Source organism: Magnolia sinica, chromosome 14 (assembly GCF_029962835.1).
Source record: "Magnolia sinica isolate HGM2019 chromosome 14, MsV1, whole genome shotgun sequence".
NCBI lineage: Eukaryota > Viridiplantae > Streptophyta > Magnoliopsida > Magnoliales > Magnoliaceae > Magnolia > Magnolia sinica.
The window spans coordinates 3,796,825-3,805,386 of record NC_080586.1 but is presented as its reverse complement, the minus strand read 5'-3'; the positions used below and the strand labels follow the sequence as shown (position 1 = coordinate 3,805,386).

Here is an 8,562-nt window from a genome sequence, read left to right as displayed (position 1 = left end):
TGAAGCTAAAAAGGTTCTTTTAGCCTCACTTGAAGAACCGAGGCTATAAAAGTCATTTTAGCCTCGGTTGCTAAAACTGAGGCTAAAACCTTTAGCCACGGGGGTTTCAACCTCGGTTTGGATAACTGAGGCAAAACTGAGGCTAAAGGCTTTAGCCTTAGTTTTTAACCTTTTTAGCCTCAATTTTGAAATGAGGCTAAAGCCCCCTTTTCTTGTAGTGAATGATGTATATGTGTAGCCCGCTTATAATGAATGGGTAACGTGCAACATTTGCATTGCAAACCAAAATTTTGCTAACCTAAATGGAGACATTTTCAACTGCGTTTGCTATACTCTGCGACACTGTTATAATATTCAGACAGTGTGCAATGCACCGTCTCTGAATCAGTGGGAATTCGATGATATATGGTTCACCACGTTTTAAAAAGAAATAGAAGTAATACATCCAACGTATACGTGGCATGCATTTCCAGTAATCCAAACCGTCGGAATAGTTATATATACACCATGTGTAGCATAGGCCAAAAATATCCTTGATCTAACGAGCTTAACCATCTGAATTTTAGATATAAGTTTGGATGAACAATTTCGTTTTTAAATGCCCCTTCCATAGTCAGGCCAGTTTCGTTTAATCAATGTAACTTTTAAGCAATAATCCATCCACGATGGGCCCTACAACTTGGATGGTCTGGATTGACTCGTGCGACCCACATCTAAAGATGGTCACAAACTCAAACTATCACTGAAGTCTTGAGTACATTAAAGTATTAATTAAAGTATTAATGCCGAAAGGTCATGAATACGGGGTTTTTTAATACTACACGCGTGTAGAGCCTAATATATGCACACCCGAGATTCTGTATCACAAGGCGAGCTATAAATTTCTAGATCATCTAGCGTAAAAATCAAATCATTTCACACCTCCAGTGGGCCAAATCTTATCAAAACAAATGAATGGCTAAGAAAAGGTTTTTATTCGTGGCTGGCCCACTAGAAGAGTGAAATTATCTTATTTTTTAAATCACAATATCAAAGAATTATTTCCAACCCCAAAGAAAGCTCAGATTTTATACACGTATTTCACATCTGCATGCTTAATGTAGCTTGAACGTGTATGGATCTACACGCATGAGGAATTATCAAACCTCATGTACGGATATACAAGCGTGCGGAAGTAGTAAACCTCCGCAATGCGTACTGAAGAACGAGTAAGCAATGCGACCGCTTGTGATTTACCAAGTCAGCCTTCACGCACTTCATTTCCTACTGCTTATAAAACCCAACCCCCCGTGAGCTTTTGAGCCAGCCACACACCTCTCTCTCTCTCTCTCTCTCTCTCTCTCTCTCTCTCTCCAAATGGCCATGTTGAATACTTGCCTCTTCTTCTTCCTTGCTATCTTGGCGATGACCCATATCTCATCAGCATCTTTGAAAGTGAACCACTACCAATATACATGTCCGTCAGCGGAGGCGATCATCTGACAGACAGTAAGCAAAGCCGTTACGCGGAACCCAGGACTTGGCGCCGGCCTAATTAGGATGCATTTTCATGATTGCTTTGTTAGGGTAAGTGTTCTTTGCAGAGCCAAGAGATGTTGTTGTTACTGTTATGGAGTTGGTACCAACCTTGTGTTTTGTACTCTATTTGTTACAGGGCTGTGATGGTTCGGTCCTACTCGATTCGACGCCTGGAAACCCTTCTGAGAAACAGCACCCGGCCAACAATCCAAGCCTACGTGGATTCGAAGTGATCGATGAAGCAAAGGCTAGGATTGAGGCTCAATGCCCACATACTGTCTCCTGCTCCGACATCATTGCCTTTGCGGCTCGTGATAGTGCCTACAAGCTTGGTGGCATTGACTACGCCGTGCCAGCAGGCCGCCGCGATGGAAGAGTCTCTATTGAAGCTGAAGTCGGTCAAAATGTTCCCCCACCTTCCTTCAATGCCCAGCAACTCAAGGAGAACTTTGAGCGAAAAGGGTTGTCTCTGGATAAAATGGTGACACTCTCTGGGGCCCACTCCATCGGGGTTTCTCATTGTTCTTCCTTCGTGAATCGCCTCTACTCCTTCAATGCAACACACCCACAAGATCCTTCAATGGACCGCAAGTTCGCAGCCTACTTAAAAACCAGGTGTCCCCCTTCAACTACTAGAAACGGTCAAGATCCTACTGTGGCAACACCGAATCGCCTGGATAACAAGTACTACCAGAATTTGAAGTACCATAGAGGAGTATTGGAGTCAGATCAAACACTACTTACTAGCCCCTCGACATCGAGAATGGTGAGGAACAATGTGAAGCATCAGTCAGCATGGGCTGCAAAATTTGCAGCGGCCATGGTGCACATAGGGTCCATCGACGTGCTGACCGGCTACCAAGGAGAGATCAGGATGAACTGCAGGGCTGTGAACTTTTGAGTCATTCCAAAGATTGGAATTGCTGAATTTGATTTGAAATGTTTAGTATTCTTTCATTCATTTGAATTTATCTTTGATTTATTGAAAGAGAATCCACGTGTAAATTAGTTGGTATATATGATCCACATGGAGCATTTATTTTTCATATGCAATCTAAGTTGTGTCTTGGTTCTTGTTTTACCATGAAATTGGATTTTTATAAGCAAATCTATCTCTCTCTGATGCAGGGGAGGAAGCGATGAGCATTGTCTTCCTCGAGTGCCACTAAGGCTCTCTTGAATCCATAGGAGATTTCTCGAATCCACGAGAGAAATAAGATAATTTCCAAGAAGTTTAGTGATTCAATTTTTGATACAAATGAGTTTAACGCCTTTAAATAACTCTAAACAAATCTTAAAAATGCAATCAAGGAGTTAATCAAACTAGAAAATAAATTCAGAAAATCGCGTAATTTTTTTCTTCAGTCGACTTGTTGACTAGTCGAGTCGACAGGTCGAAACAACCATAAAGTGTTTAGAGATTTAAATCGAAAATTTTGTGATTTTCGATCTATCGACCTATTGAATTAGATTTTGACTAGTCAATAAGATCTTTTAAACCTGTCGAAATAGGCAGAAAACTTCAAGTGAAAATTCTAAAATTTCTGAAAATTATGGTGGAAGTGTATTCGATCCATCTTGGCTTCTTTTCTTCGATCCATCTTAGCCATGAACAAATTAGCGACCCTCTCTCTCTCTCTCTCTCTCTCTCTCTCACTCTCTCTCTCTCTCTCAGAGACTATTCGAAGGACATGCTCAATAGCCTCTAGAACTTGGCCTGGGGGTTGTTGAAAAAGTGCCAATGATCTTGTACGTTCGAGATGTGTGGGGACTACACGTGATGTGTATTTGGAATCCAAACCACGAATTTGGTGCGACTCCTCTCATGTACACACCGTAAAGATTAAGAAGCATCTTGATCCAAAATTCAGTTGGGACAATAGGAGGAGTTATGTACATTAATAATATCTAAAGTTGAAACCTGTGTGTCCCTTCATCCTGGGTGGGGCTCACCTAATGAATTGCTTGGTTGATATATACACAACATGGTGAACCCCACATTTCATTGGACGTTTCTATGGAGGGCGTCCACCTCCCCATTAATTATCCCATGCATCGTTCCCTTTTGTGTGGCCCACCTGCAGAGCTATGAATCAGGCAGAATTTTCCCATACAGGGCCAAGCATAAAATGGATGGGTTTGATGGCACTCATAACGGTTGGGCCCACATATGTCGGAACAAATGTTACCGATCTCTTTAAAACAGGTCCATTTAATTATGCAGCGTTGCATTTGAACTTTCATAATTCTCATACAACATCTTCTTGCTGGTGCATCACTTGCAAATGGCATCTGAGCTATGCAAAATAGATAGGATGCATGATATGGATCATGACCTAGGGAGAAAACTGAGATGCGCATTTGCTGGCGGACCACGCCATCTTAATCAGAATTTGACTTAAATGTACGTGTGTGGCCCACCTCACGAGTTGGTACAACCTGACCTCATGTTGGATCAAAGGTCTCTACCATGTGGGTCCACCATGCAGATTTTCAAGCCGGATCATTGAATCAATGAGAATTGCTGGATGGATGGCATGGTTCTCAAGCACGTGTTGCATTCTAGTGCATGTGCCGGACTATTGATAAGATGACTTATACACACATCTGGACTAAGAAAACCTAAAGAAAGGTGGTATGGTTTCACAAGTTGTGATATCATGACTTCGTTGTTCAATCCCAGCATACAAACAACAATCAATATGGCTGAGTCACCCCACTCAATCCAACGGAGCACTTTAAAAGTCAGAGTTGGGCCATCACCCTATCACAATCGATGTTGATGGACAATGATAAGGTTTACCAGTTGCTGTTTTTCTAGTAATAAAATACAATCACTCGGTTTAGACGACAAGACTCAGTCTGGATACTATGGTTTGCATTGTAGAAGGTCTGTGGAATAAGCTTATTTTACAACTATTGCGTGGGTCCACCTTGATATATTCATGACATCTAAAAAAGATCTTTCTCTGTTGAAATTGAGATCCAATTAGAGGTTTTTTGGGCAGGTTTTCATTAATTCAGGTGTTGCACATTTTGTTAAAGGAAGGTCCATTACCGAGAACATCTCTATTGCCACAGAGATGGCCTATGAGATTGACCGCAAGGTCTTTAGCAGGAACTTGATTATCAAAGTTGACATGGAGAAGGCATATGACCATCTAGAATGGGATTTCATCACGCAAGTTCTCAAAAAATTTAGATTTGATCCAATATGGATATCGGGAGTTCAACGATGTTGGGAAGACATTTGGTTCTCTGTCATTACCAATGGTAGAAGCTTTGGCTTCTTCAAATCAACTAGGGGATTGAGGCAGGGAGACCCTCTTTCTCCTTCTATTTTCATCCTTGCGGCTGAGGTGTTCAGCAGGAGCCTATTCAAGCTCTTCTCGTCGGGATGTTGCCAACCATACAAACTGCCCTAGAATTGCCCCACTATAACCCAACTTTTTTTCGCTGACAATGCTATTTTATTTATTAATGGCAGGTTATCAAATGTATGAAATCTTCTCAAATTCATCACCCAATATGAGAACGCTTCAGGCCAAAAAGTGAATGTTTCTAAGACGTCCTTCATAACCCCGAAGAAATCAACCTGAAAAAAGATCCAGAAGCTTCGCAATATGACTGGGTTTAGGCAGGCGTATCTCCCTTCAATGTATCTTGGTGTTCCCCTATCCAAAGGAAAGAGTCCAGCCCCTCTTTTGCATCAGCTTATCCAGAAGATTCTTAGCAAAATAGAAGGTTGGAAGGCCAAGCTTCTCAACTAGGCAGCTAAATTGGTGTTGATCAAGCACGTCTTGACCAGTATTCCCATCCACTTACTCTCGGCCATTAGCATAACCAAATCCGTCACCAAAACTATCGATCGAGCGATTGCAAATTTCTTTTGAGGCTCTTCAGAACATGGCAAGAAGTTATATTGGGTTAAATGGTCGACCTTGTGCACCCCCCTTCATGAAGGCGGACTCGGCGTTCGTACTTTTGAAGATACCATGCAGGCGTTCAGGATTAAGATGGGATGGCGGCTCCTTTAGGGTAAGTCTTTATGGGCTAACTTCTACTCAGCAAAATATCTTTAGAAGATTGTTGTAGCAAAAGGAACAAACAAATCAACCTGCTCATCCTCGTAGAAAGAGATGTTCAGATCCTTGCATTTTTCCATCCACCATTTAAGATGACTGATAGGGGAAGGGAAGATAAACATTTGGTCCCAAAACTGGACGGGCAGGGGTCTTCTTGCAAGTGTGACCGTCAGAACCATCCCATGCCATCTCAGAGATGCCTCAGTTAGAGATTTCTTTGCTCATCCTGCCTCCCGTAGTCTGTCGGATATTCAACCTGTTATTTCAACAGCAGCAATGCGTACAATCACAGCTATCCCGATAGCGATTACTGATAGGCCTGATCGCCTCATTTGGGACCTATCAGCGTAAGGAAAATTCTCTGTTAAATCGACTTGGAATGGGATCAGTGTTGAGGGTCAAATATTGCATATCCGACCCAATTATTGCTTGGATTTACAAGCATGATACCGTTCAATGGCCCGATTTAATCGTGTTTATGATGCAGAGTGTATTTACGAGCATGGACTGAAAAAGGGTGCTTAAAGCATGGATTTAATGCTCTGATGACACCAAAGGTAAGGGACGGACTCCAGGGGACCAAGATCGGTAGAATTACATGTTAGAGATCCGAGAAAATCGAGAAACTGAAGCTCAAGTGGCCCGAAAATCATTCAGAATGCAAGATCACGGGGTTCCCACCATTCATTCGGCTCGAAACTTTATAAATGGCCTGAGGACCATAAATTAACCGTACATGTAAAATTTCAACGATTGGATCATTGTGAAAGTGGCACAATGGATGGATCAGCCCATAAAATCTCATTTTGGGGCCCACCTGATATCTGGAATTGCCTCAACTTTGGATTTAACGCCTTAAATGGGGCAACAAAATGAATGGATGGATTGGATTTCTGAGAAACATCACAGGGGGCCCTGTATGTGTACGTGTGCGTACACAGTGCACACGTATTTGCTGTGCACCGGACCGACTGACTTGGTTAAAGTCGGTGTTGATCGAATCTTCACGTGAAAATTGAAATTTCCATTTTTTTGTAAAATAGCGTTCGAGAAACGGACGCTCGGTTGCTGTTGTGGGGCCCATACATTGTCCCAATGGACAATCCAAACCGTCCATTAGATTTCCAAGGCCTATGTTACCAAGGCTAGGTGACAATATTTGATAAAACAAAGAGGATGAGATTATAACCATTCAAACACAAAACGGATGGTGGCTTTAAAGATTATGTGGGCCGCATCAAAGTATAGCAAAAAATACTCTTTCTTGACTGGGTTTTCGAGGGGAGTTTAATTAGCGGCTTGGATTTGTCAAAATAACACTAAAGTGGGCCCCACCAACGTCACAGCGGAAGCTTCCGCGTCCCTATTTCGCATCCGGCGAGAGTCTATTTTGTGGAAGTTTGTGGGCCCCACCAATGGCTTGTCCGACCAATCTGATCCGTTCATCGTGTAGACGGCCTCGAATACTATAAATCCTTATTAAAATTTTATACCCATGCGTGCACATGTGCGCGATACAGAGGCCACAAACAAGCGGTCCTGTGACGTTCAAAATGATTTTTGGATTGATTTTTTCTTTGGGCCACGTCAATAGACGTTCAAAACCATTCATTCTTGACTGAAATTTCATCCTGAATCCAATGGATGGGGTGGATTTCTTTGAAAATACCTCTGTGGGGCCCACCGATCACGACAGCGAAGAGGTACGAAAGCTTTCGCACATCCGTAAAAATCCAAATTTCTAGGCGGTTATGGCCCACCATCTTTCATCATATAGTAGATCAGAACCTTCCATCATGTAGAGCACTTAAAAACGTCCTAAGGGACGGTGTTTCTTTGAAAATTAAGCGAGGAAAGTGGTGAGTTTTGAGACACTGAAACTTGGCTGCGAAAAGTTAGACTCTGTTTCCTACCGCGACTTTGCCACCGACTCTAGCCTTCCAGCAGCTATAAAAGGAGGTTGTGAACATGAGAGAGGGGGAGGAGATGATCTAAGGCAGCCGTGGAGGCACCTTGCGAGCTTGGACATGGGAAGAAAGAGAGAGAGTGGGTGGACGGCCATCAGCGTGGAGTTTTCCTTTTCCTTTTCCTCTTTAATTTCTTTCCTTTGATGTTTTAAGAGACTTTAGTTGATCATTTCTATGGTTGGCTGAACCTCTTAGCTAGGGCTAAAAGGTGAAGCTTGTAGTCTGATTATGATGGTTGTTTTGCTTTAATTCATGTTTTATGGATTCTCTTAGATTTTAGTTTGATTATGAAGGTATACTTTTAGTTTTTAATGGTTTGTTGTGACTTAAATTACAATGGATCTGCGATAGCTTTAAGTATGTTTTCCATTATTGAGATTGTGAAATTAGTAAGACCCGTTGTTCACCATCGTCCCATGGGCATGGTAGGGTGACTTCCTAACTTTCATAATTCTCTTATGATTGGCCGTGAGATTGGTAAATTGTTGTTGTTTGTCATCGTCTCCTAGGCATGGTTAGGTGATGGGATCACTTCCAAATCTTCACCAATCTTATCTGTTGATGATTAGATCCATAAGAAGTTCAGAGATCTAACAAATCTCTTCTTACCAGCTGGATAAGATAGGACTCTGATTCCAGCTGTGTCCTTGAATTATGCAAGGTAGCTTCCCAATTGTTACAAGTGGATCCTTGGCACCCTAGCTCTCACCTTTATTTTTATTAGTTTTTAATTAATTTATTCACAATTATTCATCAAATTACACTCGATTTAGATTTCATCTCATTCTAGTTCTAGCTCTAGTTAGTTTCAAATTTCGTACAGGTATTAGTCCCTTGAGATTCGACCTCGGTCTTATCGAGTTTATTACTACATCACAACCCTGCACTTGGGGAGTGAACGAGTTTTTTGCGCCGTTGCCGGGGACTGACGGTTACGTTTTCTGGAATTAATTAGTTGTAGAATTAGGTTAAGATTATGATTTTACTAACTT

At 41.9% G+C, this 8,562-nt stretch overlaps 1 pseudogene; it reads left to right on the top strand.

The window, feature by feature from the left end:
* The first annotated feature begins 1,356 nt into the window (after positions 1-1,356).
* On the top strand, positions 1,357-4,943 carry LOC131225978 (peroxidase 5-like; annotated as a pseudogene).
* The last annotated feature ends 3,619 nt before the right edge of the window (positions 4,944-8,562 follow it).